Here is a 19767-nt window from a genome sequence, read left to right on the forward strand (position 1 = left end):
CCACGGACAAATAAATGCAGTCTTTGACTGGTCCTGTGGGTGGATATTTATTTGATTATACCCGTAGAATCCATCCATGAATGAAAATATTTCGCATCCGACGCATTCATCAATTATCTGGTCGATGAAGGGTGTAGGGTAGTTGTCTTTTGGACAAGCTTGATTTACATCCCTATAATCGACGCACACTCTAATTGTTCCTTGTTTTTTCATAACAGGGACAATATTTGATACCTAATCGGTTAGAGGAACCGGGTAAATGAAACCAGCATGGAGACGTTTTTCAACTTCTGCCTTAATGGCAGCGGCTTTCTTGGGGTGCACCTACCGTAGCCATTGTCGTACTGGTTTGACATCTGGATACATCTTAATTTCGTGTTCAACGATACTCAAGTCAATGCCTGCCATTTCACTATATGACCAAGCAAAGAAATCTCTGAATTCGCGAAAAAGAGCGTTATATTTTTCCAGTTCTGAAGGAGAACAACATTTTCCAACATAAATATTCTCTACAACATCTGTTTTGGTCGAGATATTTATGGCGATAGTATCTTCAATGTTGGACAAGTTTCGCTCTGAATCCACCGTGTTTACAGTATTTGATAGAAAATAAAAAACTGAAGGATGATAAAGGTCATCAGAAGTATCTTCTCCACAATCTGGAAGAAGGGAACGATGGTGGGATTCATTCCATGGTGCTCCTTCAATTACCATTGATTGGACAATTCCTTCATCGGTGACATGCACTCGCGACCAAGGATCTGAAGGGGTACCATATTCTTTAGACCTATCTATCCAAATGCTTGATGAGCGTTCATCTGGGTTTGCCATCCAGGCTAGGAACATTGATTGCTACAATATTTCTGTTGGGCTTGGGGGCAAAACCATTGCATGATCCATGTCGATATTGTTTTATGAGATCTTTTTAGAAGATATCATATTGCAGGTTCCTACCGACGCTACTTTCTCCAGGTTGATTGGAGGTGGAAGGGCGAAAGTTCCCATTAATATAGGATGTTTTAGTAGGCCTACTCCGATATTTTGAGGCGAATGGGGGCTTCCATGGATCATGGGAATGCTTCCTGTAACTTGAGAACCATTGGGGAGGAAGTTTTGTTGATCGACGATTGTAATCCCTCCTTGGAAGGGAAATGCAATCTTCCTAAAATAGGTCGACACAACAACAACCATAGCATATATCCATGGTCTTCCTAGTAGGATGTTGTAATCAAGATTTCCATCGATTACTTCAACATCTTATTCTATCGTTTTCCCTCCTAGTTCAACTTTCAAGTTACTTAGAATACCATATGGGGTATATGTCCTTTCGTCGAATGCTTTTAATGTTGTCGAAGATCATGACAAGGTTGGAGATCCTAAAGTTTTCCAGCAACTCATCGACATAATGCATGTAGATGCCCCCTCATCAATAATTGTTTGATGAACATTTTTGTTGAGGGCTTTCACTTGAACAAGGAAAGCTAGTTGAGCTGGTAATTGAGGATCGTATCCTTTATAGTCGAAGGATACAAGATTGGAATCCTTTGGGTCTATCCCATCAATGGCTGATAATAAAGCCTACCTTTGGGATGGGCAATTCTGTAGTACTTCAAGAGTCGACATAGCGGATGGCGATTGGGCCAAATATTACACTATATTATAATGTTGTGCTGCTCTAGCATGGGGATTAAATGTTGACTTGTGTACTACTCCCTTTGGCGGTTTTATTGTCAATTCAGGAATGATGGGCGGTGCAACTTCTGTCGAAGTTGTTGTCGAACTACTAGGTTGATCTTTATCCTTGTTGTTCGACAGCTATGGATTCCCATAATCTTTGTTCCTTGTCGATATCAAAGCATCATTTTTTTGTTTTGAAACTGACAACATTAGCACTTGAGACGGGGAAGAATTTCCACTTTCAACCAGATTTGTTCCTGGATTTGGAAACGGATCAGTTAACACTGCGGAGGTTTTTGAATTCTTCAAGAATTTCTTAAGCTCAGCTCTGTGTGGACAATTTGCGGTCCAATGATCCTCATCGCATATGAAGCATGGATTTTTTGGTTTCCTATCTCTAGGAGGGTTTGAAGAAGATTTTTCAGGTGATGATTCCTCCTGTTTCTTCTTCTTCCCTTTGCCTTTCTTCTTGCTCCCTGGTTGTTTGGTTTCTTTGCCTTTATCTGTCGATACGGCATTTACTTCCGAGGCAAGAAGTTCATCTTTTGCATTTTGACCTGAAATCTTACGGGCCTTTTTGGATGTAGCCTTTGTCAATTTCGTGTCTGTTGTGCCAATCACGCCATCGCTGGCATGAGAGTCATTGTTTGATTTAGGAGGAGGAGGAATTGAGAATTCCGGTCTAGGGGCGTCTGGTATTTTATCTTAGAGTGTGCCGGACTGAGTGTAAATCAAGTCCAAATATTGCGCACGAGCGACAACTTGCTCTTCTATTACGACCCCCCCCCCCTTTGCCACATCTTTCGTGATGGAAGGTAGTAATGACTTGATAAACCATTCAGCTAAGAGCTGATCGGGGACATACGTTTTTACCATTCTAGGACGACGTCGCAACTCATGTATATGATCAGATATGTGAGTGGCCATTGTCTGTTTGAAGTTGGTAAGAAGTTCTGTTCCCGTTTCGTACCTTATTGGTAACTGAAAATGGGTTAAAAATGTTGTGGCTAAGGTACTGAAGTTGTCAAACGAAGCTCTAGGCAATTCGATGTACCATTTTGCCGCTCGACTCATTAACGTCCTCTGAAAGAGGCGAAGTCTTATCGAATCATCATTTAGGGTGTTTGATGAACACCATAGATGAAAGGTCATCACATGATTCGATGGATATTCACCCGGATTTCCATTAAATTTAGGAATATCTGATGGAATTTTATGCAGAATCTCTGGCCACCAAGGGGCGTAAGCGATTGGATCGTTTGTTAGCCGATTTAAATCAGGTAACTCTAAAGTTGCCACAAAGGGTATCTGCTGATTCAGGTTAGGCGGAGCATACCCAAGATAAGATGGGATTGCCTGAGCAGTTGGTCTTTGCATACCGGCATAATGCATTTGATGTTGGTAACTTTGGTAAGGTTGGTGGGCATGACCATTGTAAAATGGTTGATTTTGACCGTTTTGAATGTATGGCTGTCCACTATCGGCAAAGATTTGTTGCTCAGAACCTTGGTATACTTGTTGGAATTGCGATTGTTGGTATTGTATTAGCCATGGTTGTGAAGCCATGTGCTGTTGCCCGATACTACTAGTTTGACCAAGATGAGGGGTAATTGTACCCGTCTGAACCTGTGTCATTCCACCAGTCGGCAACTGTGGTTGAGTCGCAGGGTCAAGGGGTTGTTGCATTACAACTTGAGAAACTTGAGGTTTGTATGCAACAGGAAGCGCTTGAACTTGCGACACCGTCACAATAGCTGGCGTAGTTGGTATATTTGACATAGGTAAGCATTGTCGCATTGAATATAAAACTCTTGGTTGTTGAGGTAGTATTGGTACCCAACCGCTTGAGGTAATTCCAGTATAACCCGAATGTTGTTGTGAACTCCCGTATGGATATCCTCCCGGAGGGGATAATGAAAGGGTATATTTCCCCCCATACAGTGGTAATCCAGAACTCAAGGGAATGGTTTGTCCTTGGGGGCTGGACTGCCCAAATTGACCTCCAAATGGATCAATTTATTGAAACTCAACATAAGAGTTTCCGAATATTATTCCAGATGAACAAACAGGAACAGACCATACTGTCGAAATGGCCCCTGAGTGGGATCCTTCTAGTGGTTGAGAGCTAGTCGGGACAGATGGTATACCAGCGAACATTGTTGGAGTGATAGCAGGGAGTTATGTCGTCGCTGTGTCAGACGACATAGTCCTAGATGTTTACGGTTGTTCAGGCATTTCTAGTCTATCCAAAAGATTACCTAGCGATTCTACAGGAGCTTCCACTGGTGGTAGACTAACTTCTGATGAAGAAGGATATAGAGTGATCTGGACTCCAAATTGCGATGGAGTACTCGTTGGAGGATCTTCCACAATTTCTTCTATGGCAATCAGACCAGGTGGAAGGGGAAGAACTTAAGGTCCGTAGAATATTTCTAGTGCCGAAGAAGGTATGAAATCGGTAGCGATAGATGTTTGAAGAGCAAGACTCTCCGAACCAGTTGAAAATGGAACTGGTTCGGTCACACAAGTGTTTACTCTCAGACTAGGATCAGTATCACTGTCCTTCTGTGGCTGCTGAACTTCTTCTGTAGAGGCAGGGGTTCCAGAAATGTTTGGAGTAACCGGAGTCTCTGATGTTGTTGGAACACTTTTTCTAACTTTAACAGGAGATTTGGAACCGGTTAAACGTGTTCGCTTTGTCCGTACTAGCTTCGATTCCGGAGACAAAGACGGCTGACTCGTAAGCTCCCGCAAACAACGAGGTTTCAATTGACTTTCTTCCACGATTGCGGATTACTCGATCAACTAAAATAAAGGGGAAGTATGTTTTTGAATTAAATGAATTTTAGATGCTTTGACATAGCTTGTTTTTTCAATTTTTAAGAGTCGAGAAAAAACAAAAGATGACTCTAGTCTCCTTCGATTTTTAATGAGCCTGAAGTGACAAGTGCTCAGATGGACCTTTTCTGTTAAGGAGTCTGAAAAGGAATGAAAGGGAATGCTCTGGAAATATAGGTAGAGGGATTACCAAACCAATCACAAAACTGCAGAATACTTTTTACGGTATGGCAGTCAATCTTCCTGAATGCTGTGTTCAGTGCATTGCGATCGATAGGGCGGCAGACACGGCTTCATATGGATAAAGGATTAAGCCTATTGGGGTCTCCCAAAATATACTCGACGGTACGTGGGAGCACAAGTCCATACTGGCACTTATCATCTCAAAGTGGAGGAATCACCCAACCATCAGTGAGAACAACAGTTACCAGGCTTTACGACGCTGGAATACGTCTCTAGTCTAGACTTCTAAATGTTGTGGGTTAAGTTCCAAAGTGTTGTTAGATTCATTGAATTTATTTTAAGTTCATCTTGTTTATGAAGTTTTCCTTTCAGGTTCACCACGAGATGTAGATGTAATTCCTAAAATGCAATCTAAGATGATAAACAAACTTTTTATCTCCTTTGTGCAATGAAAATCCTAGCTACTAAGGAAAAGAAAGACAGAATCTTTTCACAAAGAGCAAAGAGCCACTCTAAATGCACTTTCCTAAATCAAGCCAATCAGACTGTCTATATGCAAATGCACATGCATGTATTTGTTTTCGACTTTCTTAGTATATTAATGCTAAAAAGAAAGTTGATGTACAAATCTAAATTTCTTTTCAAGCGACAAATATCAACAAGTTTTTTTCGAAATCAAAAAATGGAGACGATCACAACACTTTACGATTTTGAACTGAATACTTGTTCTCGACACTAGAAAATTACAAATTCAGACCAAAAGCAATAGTAACAGGATAATCGACCATCAACAGCAATCAAAATCTTTCCTACGATTGAAATTGACACTTGCGACAGTTTCAAATCAAAGGACGACAATACAATTATGCTACTTTTGCAAAGGAGAACTGTAAATGACTCAACAAACACACAAAAACATCTGCAATTTTTTTGTACAAAGGAGGCAGAATAACAGCGAGGAAAAGGGGTTCCAAACAGACATATATTGATCACAGGCAGCAAAATTCAGGAATAGAACTGGAAAGAATGAACCACAGAAGCCACAACTGCACAGAGCTAGTCTGATCAGCGCACCTGTAACACAGAGAATTTGAAATGCAGCGCAGCTTGTCCACTCGGGAAGTGCGCTGAAGTTCAGAATCTCTGAACAGTACCTGTGCTGGGCCAGAAACGAGACTCTGTTCGGGTTCCGGGTCACAGTTTGCAGTTCAGTTCTTGGGTTTTGGCCGAGCAAAAAGCAATCAGTAATGCAACAATCAGGGGTAGATCTAAGGAGGATCTAAGAGCTATCACAAGGGCAATCAGATAGTTTGTGAATCAGTTGTTTAAATCATAAACAAATCCAGTAGATGGATTGAAGTAGCAGTTATCTACTTTTCATTTGTTATGGCAAATGCAGTTCGAATGCTACTTGTAAGTTTATGAAACAGACAACAAAGAATGATAAACAAACTAACTAATTAGCTCCCCAGTGGAGTTGCCATTTTGTTACAGGGAAAAGTGTCTATATAAAACTGCTCTATCCCACTAAGGTGTGACAGCTGCCTTAGAAAAAAACAGAGAAAAGCTACTTTCATTTTTCCTTTATGAATTATAGATAGAGAGGAACAGAAAGACCAACCTCTGTCTTGCGCTAATTTCCTGATTTGATCCTTCTCTTCTTTGATAGTCTTCAGCTACCTGCTCCCTTGCACGCCAAGCTTCACAAAGTACCTGTAAGATCACAGAAGCATAGCACTATACAAAGACATGGATCTATAATCATAAACAATCTAGGATCAGATGTAAATTGACCATACAAATGTAGCAAGCATCAATTGCACAAAAGCATGGAGGAAAACTTGAATAGCTTTTATTCATAAACAAGAAAAGAGCCAAGAGGAGTTACAACCAGTTGTTCTAACCCAGCATCAACCTCCCAGCAAAGAAGCCCCTCTTCACCTCAAACAAAGCTTAGATCACCCAACAATCTGATGTTTGTCTCAAGAAACCAACAACAATTCCTTATAATATGCAAAATTCCAGCCTCTGGATCTCTGGGATGAGGGATCCATATATAGATGTTTGTAATGGAGATGAGTCAGCTCAAGATTTGATTAGTGTCTTCCCCCTGATAGTTCTTGCTTCCACTTGGAGATTGATGGTCTCTTACTCATCCTTGGTCGAATTCAGTGAGGCAAGTGTCACAGGAGAAGATTCTGGAAGCTTCCATTGCCTCTCCACCTCGCAGAATGACACTGCCATTTGTCATTTCTCGCCCATCGCACCCCACAGAAGGGATTTTTGAAATGCAACGCACCAACACAGTGTATTTAGGTGAGATGCAATGCATTTAGCCAGTGGAGCAGCTGAAATGATCCTGTTTTGACCAATTTTGGGCAGTTTTTCATGGAGAACTTCTGGGAGACGCTGTAATCTGTTGACCTTGTTCCTTTAGGGGTTAGAAAAACACTTTTAGGGACTTAGGAGCCCTTGGTTTATGGAAATTTCATGCTTGGGGTTGTAGGGCCCAAAAATGTCTATAACACACACACTCAGATGTTGGAAAGACAGCAAAGTGTTGAGGTATCCTCTTTCAAAATGCCATCAGATAAATACCAAGACATCAAAGAGAGATACAAAGAAATAAAGGCTAGGAATGAGAGGTTGAAAGCCCAAACCTATGCAAAGTATTTGAAGATGACCCCTACCAATCAGAGAATGCTTATGTCAGCCTATGATGTGTTGGAAATAATACTGAGAGGGGGGGTGAATCAGTATTATCAGATCAATAAAACTTTTTCAATGCTCAGAAACATATACGCTACTTCAGTTAAGTGAACCAGCGTGTACACGCTACTGTGTCTAAAGAAACCAGCGTATAACCATAAATCTTATAATTCAGTTAGTTTATCTTCAGTTAAATGCATCAGGACATTCTTCATCATATTAAGAGTAAACAGATGCAGTATAGCAGAACATATCATCACACAAAAGCCACACACATGAACACCATGATATAAGGTGGAAACCCAATGTGGGTGAAAACCACCTGCTGCAAGTCATCTCTATCTTTCTTTAATAAGAACTTCAGTTTACAATCTTTTGTACTGGTGCAGCCTTATACCAGTACGCAAGCTACAACCTGCAGAAGGCTTCAACCTTCTCTCGTTCTCCAAACTTCCTTGGAAGGGAGCTCCAACCCCCTTTGCTCTTGTACTAGCTAAGATACTAGTACGTAGGTGCTGGCCTACAATCTTCTTTCCTTCAGGTACCACTTTTCATCAATTTTCAGACTGGATACTCCATTTGATCCCGATCTCTCCTTAGATCTTGTTCTCCATCAACCGATGAGATCTCTCCTTAGCTCAGATCAAGCAATACATCATCAACCAATAACCTGTATACTGGATCTAATACTTCATCAGATATTCAAGACTTTTTCAGATACACTTGCCTAATGATTTCCTTTTCCTTATATAGCCTTAGGCCTTGTTCAATACCAAGAGCCAAAACCATAGAAATCCAATACCATCATCTTCAAAACTAGGGATCAACACGTCCGTCGAGACACCAAGGTCCAAAACCATAGGCACAACTTCCAAGGAATAACCGTCGTGGACCAAAGATAAGTTTTCCACATACACGTGCTTTTACTGAAGCCAACTAGCGTGTACGCGCGACTTGGTATATAGCAAACCTGCGTATACGCGACTTGGTATATAGTGAACCTGCTTGTATACGTGACTTGGTATATAGTGAACCAGCATGTATATATTTTTATTCATACTTGTAGACTGATCATCAATTCCTTGCTGCTATCCTTCTGCACTATGATTTGTTATCAGTGTGATTTTCCATCAAGGACAATACTTGTCTCATAATGCCAACAATCTCCCCCTTTGGACTTGATGGCAACAACACCAATTCAAATCACTCTCCCCCTTTGTCATCAAGGGCAAAGGGTTGTGCTCCCTGTCACACGGAATCAGTCAAAAGTGCGGACACAACCGACCTTCCTAGAAGTCTAAGACATTCTAATGACAAACAAAACAAACTAGAGCTATCCTTCTCTAAACATGCATTATGATATGAGAAATCAAGTGTTTCGTTCTTACCTTTGTCCAAACGCTGTTGTAGAAGTCCAAGCTTTGTTGATCTGGATGAGCTCCTCCTTTTCTCCAAAACCTTCAATCACCAACAGTCAAACAATTAAATAGCACCTGATTATAACATAAAACAAAGCATATTCAACATATAGACCAAGGAGTACATGAAATAACTCATAAACAACAAGTTATTGAGAAGAATGGACCAATTTGCATTAAAGGTAATCAAAAGGAACCATTACAACCTAAGCCTTGGTGTTGTGCAAGCTCCTTCCAGGGTCCACAAGAGTCTTCCTCTACTTTGACAAAGCTCACCCACTTCCAAATAGAACAAGAAAAGATGGCAATCTCTCCTCACAAGCTTCTAAATGGGAGTCCTAATTCCTGCAGCATTTACCCTTAGAAATGTATAACTTTCAACCTCCCTCCTTCTGGCCGAATGCCTGTATTTATAATGCTCAAGAGGAAGTTAATCAGGTCCACCATCAATGGGATAGTCCCCTCTTTGGGTGGGATAGCTCCCTTATTGATGGGATAAGTTCCTCATTGCTAGGGGTGCATGAACCATCTGGAGGCGCTTCATACACGTCAAACAACCTTCTAGAATGCTCTAGAAATGACCACAAGTAAGTTTTTGAAGATAAAACTTGTGCATTTTAACCTTTTCAGAGGGACGCACCTGACCCTTTAGATACAGAGTGTCCTTTGACGCAGACATCATGAACATTAGGTGCGTACCCGTAGGCAAGGTTGAGAGAACCTGCGTACCCAGAGATAAACACATTTATAAAGACTTTCTCTCTTTCTTGGAGTTTGACATGGATAGCAGAGGCATAAGACTTGCTTAAGAGGGTAGTATGACTGTTGATAGAGCCATACCAACTGTAAATAGCCATGGTGACATTTTTTAGTGTAACATATTGCCCCCTAAAGTGCGAAGCCTGGAATAGATTAGGGTTTTGTATTATCTAGGAAGGGTGAAACGCTTTATCATTTCAAGTATTATCTCGTGGAGAGCCTGGTCAGAACCTGCAATTTTCAACACAAAATATATGTATAAGATTATATCATCTCTGAGGTAGGCATCCCCATACTCAGATCAAAACTTTAACTAACAGACTAACTACTCTGATACAGGAATGATCTTGTAGTACATCATAATCATAGACTTTTGTAGACACAGTATGGGCGCAGCCATCTGTTTATGATTAGTCTACTTAGATAATGAATACAAAACTCCTCGCAACCTGGATGGTGGAAACTAGATCCAGGGTCTTTATTTCTACTTCCCGAATTGGTACGATCCTAACCATGTGAATAAATGAGTTGTTGTCGAACATGGTAGAAACCACTTGATTACCAGTCAATGATGTAAACCGTTAACAAGCGTGAGAGAAACCACCAGTAATGTCAATGGTTCTCAAAGTACCCAGTACAACCCATGAGATGTGAATGAATGAGTTGACGTCGAACATTTCACAGAATCCTTTGATTGAAAGTCAATGATGTAAATTGACGTCAAAGGCGAGAAACCTGCCATTGATGCATGCAGACTTCAAGGTACTGACGATTTCTAAGTCATCTCCCTAGATAATGTGCTGATATCGATAGAAAGTGACCCATTGCAGGCAAGCCCACAACACGAAATCATTGTTCAAGTTGAAGAAATGTTGCTGTAAGGACTGACTCAGGGATGGTCAAATGGATGACAAGTATTTTGCAGATGAAAGTTTTGTTTGCAGACCTCTTGAACACATAACGACACGACAGATGGTTTGGTGCTAAATAACTCAAAGTTAATCCCCGGAACCCGGCTGAAGACTTTCAAAGTGGTTTGATCAACTGTGAGGTAAAGAATTTCCCAACCCAGGTGAATGAAAAGTGTCGTGTTCAAGAGTGGTAGTAAAGTTTCTTCTGAGACAAAAGGTAACAAATAGGCTCATTCTTCTCTCTTTTCCCCCACCATTTCTGGCAAGTACCTATTTATTTTTAACAAGCTTGAGGAGGATAACATGTGCTTGATTATAAGCTCATCCTTCGGATGAGTCCAACCTAGTTTTGATTCGAACCCTAGGAAGGAGTGGTTCGTTCCTGTTTGTAATTGAACAAGTACTTTACTGTGAAATGTTTAACGAGCCCAGTATAGGAGAAACTCAGCGTTTTTCATTTTTAGAGAGTCTGAAAAACTTAAGAAAACTCCAAGTTGAACTTTTTCGTAGATTTGTGTCCCTCAAGCCCGAAAAAGTATAAAATAATACCTGGGGGAACCGATTGATCTTGCGACCAAGGAGTACTTTCATAATTAGTGCCACTGACCTGAAAAGTAAAAAGCGATCAAGGACACGTCGTTTTATTTCCGTATCGAGTTTGAAACGACAAAAACCCGGCAATCTTTTCCTGATTTTACGGTCAGAAAAGAGCTATAAGGGGACCGTCTTTTAATTCCGTTTTAACGAGTGTAAAAGAAACGCTCGGCAATCTTTTCATTTTTTAGGAGTCAGAAAAGGGCTTAAAAGATGACTCTGATATTTTTGTTCGTGAAAAATGACAATTTTCCCTCTAAATCCCTTTGTCCTGCACAAAAATGATACATTACTCATACCTGTTTAAGATAGGCAAAATTTCATTGAAAAACATCCTTTCATGGTGAAAAATGAAGAAATCCATCCAAAAACCTATAAAAAGACTTTTTACAATATTATTTTTACCATTTTACTGTTGAGGTTGAGAAAAGGGCTTTTGGCAAAAAGCTTCCCGTGGTCGCTGCGGAAAATCCGACCGTCAGAATCGAACGCCGTCTCCTTCAAGTATTTCACAACATCCTCCTTGTCAATTTCATCCGTTTAGAAATTTATTTTAGGTTTCATTTTTTATTTTTGGGGGGTTTTTGGTTTTGAAAACCGCTCCGCGGGGGACGCAGGTTCCCTAAAGGCTGGCTTGCGTCCCTCAACTTTTTCCTACACAGGGAAAAGGTCGGGGGATGCAGGCTACCTTCAAGCCACCTGCGTCCCGGCGCACTGTGTGCCAAACGCGGGGTGCGTCCTCCGCAAAACGCGGATTTTGAAACCCCAAGCTCCCAAATTAACCATTGAATTTACCCAAAATTTATTCTAATGCCTGCTTGTTCATGTGTAGGGCACTTATCATGCTGGATTGGAGAGAAAGAGAGCATGAGGAGGTTGATGAAGCTGCAATCAATCATCAACCTTCCCTCGATGCCCTAAGAGGATGTGGATTATACAAATACTGGGCCATACCTGGCATGAGGGCTCAGGTAAGATTCTTGGAGTGGCTGGTCGAGAGATGGAACGTTCAAGAGCAATGCTATTATATCGGGGGGCAACAACTCGGGATAGAGCCCTCTGATATCTACTTTCTCACTGGCTTGCCGAATAGAGGCGAGCAACTCAATCTAGCCGGGACTAGGCCGGGTGGCCAATCCCTTGATAGTCTCCGAGCAGATTGGTGCCTACCTGATCGACACCATGCGAAAGGCATAGAGATCAAATACATCTCTCGGCGTGAACTCATGGTCTTAGCTTTCACTGTGACCAGGATTTGTGGCTCAGCCACTTTACATATTGCCACTGGGTCCCAAATGCGGATGGCAATTGACTGTCTCCAAGGCACCATCTTCAACTGGTGTGATGCGGTGTCGGCTAACTTGAAAGCTCAACTAACCAGGGCAAAGACCGGGAAACTAAAGACCTTTGGATATGGGCCTATAGTCGTGAGCTTTGCCCTAGAGAGAATTCCGATGCTGATCCCTCAGCATCTCACTGTTGATATTTTGGGTCCTCAGGAGCCAAAGCTGATACGATGGGTTATGGTGATGGCCCGGCATCCGGACTAGGGTGCGGTAGTTGTTCGATTCACTGAGAGTTATTTTCACTGGTTAGAGGACAGGTGTTTGTGATTCAGGACTTTCCGTATGCTGGAGTAGATTTTCGAGGTGATCCGGACATGGTTCTTCCACAGGGAGAACAATGGGACGACAGAGGTACTTTATTTTTCACGAGTTTTCAAATTATGTATTTTTTTTGTTTTTTATATATATCGTCTCAAAACTGACAGTAAAATTTTCAAAATGCAGATGTTGGTCCACAGCGTCCAGCCAACCTCCGACCTTTTGAGAGGAGACATCCAGTTGCACCGGTACCGGCCCCACAGGACGCAGCGGCTGCAGAGGTACTAGCTGAGTTGGAGCATGATCTACAGCGTCTGATGGCGGATATACCTGAGACTACTATGGATGATATTCCTATCAGACTTCAGCACTATGTAGTCGCGGTCCCTGGACAGTTTAGGAGATTTTTGCGCAAGGTAGCCCGTGCAGTGGTGTCGTACAGGGAGCACCACCAGTGATTGACTAGTCACTTTGTAGACACATGTGACATTTTTGACTTTTTTGTACCCTATCATTTTGCCGATCATAAGGTGTTTTTCAACCTATGATCGAAGACGATGTATATTTTTTGACACACTCCTATCTATATATATATCACTATTACCGGCTTATCTTGTTTAACATGTATGATGAAATGTTTTTAAATTTACTTGCATGATTATTGTAAATGTCTGTCCAACACTCGAGAAGCAATTGCATCTGCTAATGTATTTAAGGACCTTGGAATATGCTGATATTCAATGTAATCAAATTCACGTTCCAAGAGACGCACTCTCAAAAACAACCTTAATAACACAAGATTCCTAATGGCATAAACTCTATTAAGCTGTAATACAACAAGTTCAGAATCTAACCTCACTATCAAACGTCAAATTCCAAATGAAATAGATTCGGATAATAATTTAACCACTGCACTGTATTCTGCAATGTTATTTGTTGTTTGACCGAGGCTTACCCCATGCATAGAAACTAACTCGTCAGAGGGTGAATAGATAACCCAAGCTGCGGAAGAAATATTTCGTGTACTACGACAAGCACCATCAGCAAATCCAATGTATGTTTGGAGAGGCGTCGACATCTGCAATATCAAGAGCAAAACCAAGATAAGCCAGAATAACGACGAAAAAACACACTCACTAAGCTAAGCACACTGACTAACTAACAATCATACTGGCTAGAAAGAAAACCTAACCTAACTAAAAATCTTCCATACCCACCATTTAAGCATAATACCTCTTTAAGTAAAGTCCATTTCTGGGTTTACCCAAAGAGTCCCCATCAAAATCTACCAGCTCATAAGCCCCTTTTGCTAGCTTTCGCTTTACAATATAGGGTCCATGCCACATAGGAACGAATTTTCCAGCACCTAGCTTATCGTTAGCTTGATCATATAAAAGCACTAGGTCTCCCTCTGAAAAACTTCGAGGGGTCACATTTCTATCATACTGAGCTTTCATTCGCTTTGCGTGAGTCTCGATTGCCAATGCAGCGTCACGTCGAGTCTCATCTAGTTTAGCTAAGCACAATAAACGTTTCTCCTCTTCAGAAGTAGCTGGGAGTAATTCGACAGCCATTTGAAGTGATGGGATTTCGCATTCAATGGGTAACACAGCTTCCAAACCATAAACTAGCTGGAAAGGAGTGAACCCTGTTGAGGTTTTTACTGAGGTTCGGTATGCCCATAGTGCCAAAAATAACATGTTGTGCCAATTCGACCGATGAATACCAATGGTTCGTCGGATCATGATAACCAGAACTTTGTTGATAGACTCAACCAAACCGTTGGCTTGCGGATAATAAGGAGTAGAGCTGTCGTGGCGCAAACCAAGCTGGCTTGTAAGCTCAGTCATCATGATGTTTCGAAAATGGCTCCCATGGTCAGTAATGATTGCTTGTGGGACACCAAACCTAGTTATAATATGATTGAATACGAAAACTGCAGCTGTTTTGCCGCTTGCGTCGAATGTAGGCATCGCCTCGGCCCATTTAGTGAAATAATCAACCGCAAGGATGATATACGCATGCCCCCCGGCCGAGTGAGGGTTACAAGTAATAAAGTCGATACCCCATTTGGCGAATGGACCAACGGCAATTATAGGGTGGAGAGGAGCAGGCGGTGCGCGCATCTTTTGATCAAACACTTGGCAGTTGTGGCACTTCCTGACTGCAATGATACAATCCTTAAACATAGATGGCCAGAAGTAACCAGCGCGCAACACCTTCTGAGCTGTGGCATACCCAGACATATGACCGCCACATGCTCCAGAGTGACAATCATTCAAAACCCTCTCAGCCTCTTCGTGAGTTAGACAACATCGAAAAACTAAGTCTGCCCCCCGGCGATAAAGTGTATCTCCAATAATTTTGTATTGCTAGGATTGAAACCGAATTTTTCGACGTTCCGCCTTTGAAGCTTCAGGCCGAAAGGTTTGGGTTTGGAGATAGATGATTATATCCCCGTACCACAGATCTAAAGTACTGATAAGAAACAAAGATTCGTCCGCAATGGACTCCTCCGCCACAGTCTCTGTGTCAGTACGCGGGAAGTCACACATCAATTCCGCAAAAACTAAGGATTTCTTAGACTTGGACTTCTCGAACTCCAAGTCAAACTCTTGCAGGATAACGATCCATTTAGAGTACTTGCCCCCTAGCAGTTGTTTTGTCAAAATGTAAATCATAGGGTTGCAATCCGAAATAACTGTAGTTTTACGGAGAAGAATGTAGTGACGAAAACGCTGGACAGCTTGAACGGCTGCCAGGGCCAATTTCTCCACATGCGAATATTTTAGCTCAGTGGGATTTAAGGTCCTACTGAGATAATATATCACATGCTCCGCTCCGAATTCATCTTCTTGAACTAACACCATTCCAATGGTGGAATGCGAAGCTGCGAGGTATAAGAAGTAATCCTGGTTGTAGTTGGGAGGATGCAACAACGGTGCATGGGTCAACGCGTGTTTAAGTGCATCAAAAGATTGTTGGGCAATCTCGTCCCAAAAGAATTGAACGTTCTGTTTCAACAACCGTGTAAAACCTTTAGTGACCTCGGCGTAGTTTGGGATGAATCGGCGTAAAAAGTTTGCTTTCCCTTGCAAACTTTGGAGTTGGCGCAAACTCGAAGGAGGAGGAAATTTGATGATAGCCTCGACTTTCGAGGGATCGACGCGAATGCTGGCTTTTGAAACAACAAATCCCAGCAATCGACCTGTTTCTATACAGAAAACACACTTGTGGGGATTCAACCGAATTCGATAATGCCTACACCTCATAAAGATTACTCGTAGGTGGACAAGGTGATCAGCTCGACGTAAAGAATGAGCAGGCAAATCATCGAGATACGGTTGCACAATGTGCTTGATGTCGTGAAATGCGTAAGACATCGCCCGTTGAAAAGTGGCCCTGGCATTCTTAAGCCCAAAAGGTAATTTGCAATAAGCAAACGTCCCCCATGGACAAATGAATGCCTTTTTTGGTTGGTCGGCAGGTAGAATATTGATTTGATTATAGCCCGAAAAACCATCCATGAAGGAAAACATTTCACTTCCAGCACAATCATCAATAATTTGATCGATATAAGGCGTAGGATAGTTGTCTTTTGGACAAGCTCGATTGATATCCCTATAGTCGATACATATTCTTATTGTTCCTTGTTTCTTGTTGACCGGAACAATATTCGATACCCAATCCGTTAACGGGATCAGATAAATGAAACCTGCTTTCAACAGCTTTTCGACTTCTGCTTTAATCGCAGCCGCTTTTCGAGGGTGAATCTGACGCAACCGTTGCCGGACGGGTTTAGCATCCGGGTAGGTCTTTATTTCATGAACAACAATGGCAGGATCGATTCCCGGCATTTCCTCGTAAGACCAGGCAAACACATCGCGGAATTCTTGGAATAGGGCCTTGTAAGTTTGGATTTATTCTTCTGTACATGCGGCACCTATATGAATGTTCTCCTCAATTCCGGGCTTCACTGAAATATCAATGGGAATAGTACGAGAAATATTCCCTAAATTCAACTCTGAATCAGAATGTTTCGTTGGATCCTGAGCGTCTTTGACATATTCATCGGTAAAGATAGATGAAAAATCATTTTCAAATGCATCATCCTTAGGTAAAAACGAAGATCTGTGATGGAGATCCTCCCATGGTAGATCGTCTACACTTAGGATTTCGCGAAGTTGTTCGTCAGATGACACGACTTCGAGAAACGCTATCCGTTCTAAGGTTGAGGTGAAAAGTGATTCTTCACTGACCACATTCATTTGGTCGATCTCGGTTGAATGAGAGTCGGTAAAAGACAAGAGAGCTTCATAAGCAATTTCATATGGACTCAAGGGCATAGCATCACCGAATGAGTCTATCTCAGAGTCAGATGGGACGATCCAAGGATCATCATAAATAATGTTTTCTGATGTAATCATATGAATTGTTGCAAATGAAGGTTCTACGCTTAGTGGAGGGAGAGGAAAAGTTCCCAGTAAACCGGAATCCTTAACTAAACCGACACCAACGTCCCTATAAGGGATTGTCGTCTTACCGACATGCTGGATACTCTCTGAAGAGGCTGGGTCGGACGAAAAGTATGTCAGCTGATCAATAGTCACGATCTTACTGTTAGGTGGAAACTTAATTACTCTGAAGACCGATGAAACGACTGCTGTCATAGCATATGACCAACTTCGACCCAAAAGAAGGTTGTAGTCTAGAGGGGCATCAACCACTTCCACATCCAGACTAACGGTTTTACCTTCTATCCCTATAGGCAATTCCTGTAGAATACCAAACGGACGGAACCCACGGCCATCAAAGGCCTTAAGGATGGTGGGGGATTGGTTCAACGAAGGAGAACCAAGGGATCTCCAACATTGAATCGACATAATACACGTAGAAGCTCCCTCATCAATCACAGTCCTATGAATAGGCCTGTTTTTGACTATCAATGGAATTTGGAAAGCCATTTGATGGGGGAGACGCGGTGTACTATTTTCTAGATCAAAGATTATTAGATTCAGGTCCTGAACATCAATAGCTCCTATAGCCGACAAAAGAAATTTTCGTTGTGCTGGGCATGATTGCAGCACTTCTAACGCTGACATTGCGGAGGGTGAAACAGCTAAGTCCTCAACAATGTTGTAATTCTGGGCCGCTCTCGCATGTGGATTGAAAGCAGACCTTCGAAGTACACCCTTGGCGGGCGGTTTAATTACTAAGTCCGGGTTAGGTTTCTCGATCTGTAGTGGATCGGAACCAGGAGCTGAGGTTGACGGGTTAGAGTGAGAAGATTCTGCTTCCTTACCGTCAACAGGTTTCTTACTACCATAATCTTGCGATCGAGTCGCAATCCTTACATGAGACATCATCAAAATGGGTTCTTCACTGGCATTCGAGGAAGAACCTATCATCTTATTCAACTGCTCCGGAAATGGATTTTTTAACACAGCAGGAGTGGGAGAACCTTTGACTATTTTCACAACCTCTGCCCGATGAGGGCAATCTCTCGTGAAATGATCCTCTTCACAAATAAGACAAGGATATCGAGGTTTGCGCTTTTCGTCATTGGTTTCCGACTTTCCTGTTTTCTCCTTCAGAGCCTTGTCTGCTTTAGCCTTCTTCTTTCCTTTCTTCTTTCTGCCGTTTTTTTATTTGGCCGTAGATGACTCTACAGCGTGAATATCGGCGGTAAGTTCAGGAGAAGACTCTCCTGTCGGGGAATCGGGCAAAGTGATAATAGGAGTAGTCAAAGCCTTGGAAGACTTCTTCTTGCTCTTTGTATTCACGATACCGATCATACCATCAGCGGCATGAGATCCCAAAGGAGCAGCAGCGATTTGATTCGACTTTGGAAGATCCGGAATCTTCTCGTGTAATGTACCCGACTGAGTGTAAACTAAGTCAAGGTATTGCGCCTGAGCAATGACTTGCTCCTCAGTAACTACTCCGGCCTTAGCTACATCTTCAGTAATTCTTGGTAATAATGATTTAACAAACCATTCAGCTAAGATTTGGTCCAAGATAAAAACTTTCACTAGCCTTCTTCGACGTCTCCACTCATGAATGTGATCGGAAATATACGTGGAGGTTGATTGCTTTAGTGAAGTTAATAACTCCGTGTCGTTATCGTATCTGACCGGCAACTGAAAGTGAGTTAAGAACGAGGTAGCTAACTGGCTAAAATTGTAGAAAGAGGCCCGTGGTAACTCAATGTACCACTTGGTCGCGAGACCAATGAGTGTGTGCTGGAAAAGACGTAAGCGGATCGAATCATCCGAGATAGAATTTGAAGCACACCAGAGGTGGTAAGTCATCACGTGATTGGACGGATCCTCTCCAGACTTACCTTCGAACTTGGGTATATCGCTGGGCAACTTATTTGGCATTGACGACCAGAACGGAAGATATTGAATTGGATCATTCTTTAGGCGCGTCAAGTCTGGTAAATCTAAAGTTGCGATAAACGGTAACTGCCGGTTAGGATTTCTAAAACTCTGGGTCACAATACCGGCCCCAGGAGGAGGATATCCAGGATAACTAGGAACAGGAGTCGCATTTGGGATATTATATCCTCCTGGAAAACTAGGATTAACCGGACCATACTGGGGTTGCTGAGGTTGTTGATAAGTGTACCTAGGATACGGTTGATACTAGTAAACTAGTTGTTGGACAGCTTGCCTAGGTTGGTACTGTCCCTGGTACGGAGGTTGAACAAATTGAGGTTGAGTAGTGACAACCGTACTTATACCAGGCTGGCCTACAGGCATCTGGACTGTGGTCTGGATCGTAGATCCAGACAACGGTAAAGATGTCTGAGGAGTGGTTACAGAGACAGTAGAAACCGGAGCCGTCGATACTCCAGAAGTAAGTATGGTAGATGTGGCGGTAGTTGCAGCAGCCGTTTGAGATGGAGTACTAGGTGCAATTGGCGGTTGAGTAACTACCGAAGTTACAGAGGTTTGAACACTTGAATGGACAGGTTGCGGTTGCTGGGGTGGACCAGAAACTACAGGTTGTCTAGCTTGAGGTACCGACTGTATACTTGACTGCAACACCTGTTGACCCTGTGACGGATCC

This window comes from Pinus tabuliformis, chromosome 4_2, assembly GCF_031772625.1.
Source record: "Pinus tabuliformis cultivar Carrire ecotype Pingquan chromosome 4_2, CPIR1, whole genome shotgun sequence".
Lineage (NCBI taxonomy): Eukaryota > Viridiplantae > Streptophyta > Pinopsida > Pinales > Pinaceae > Pinus > Pinus tabuliformis.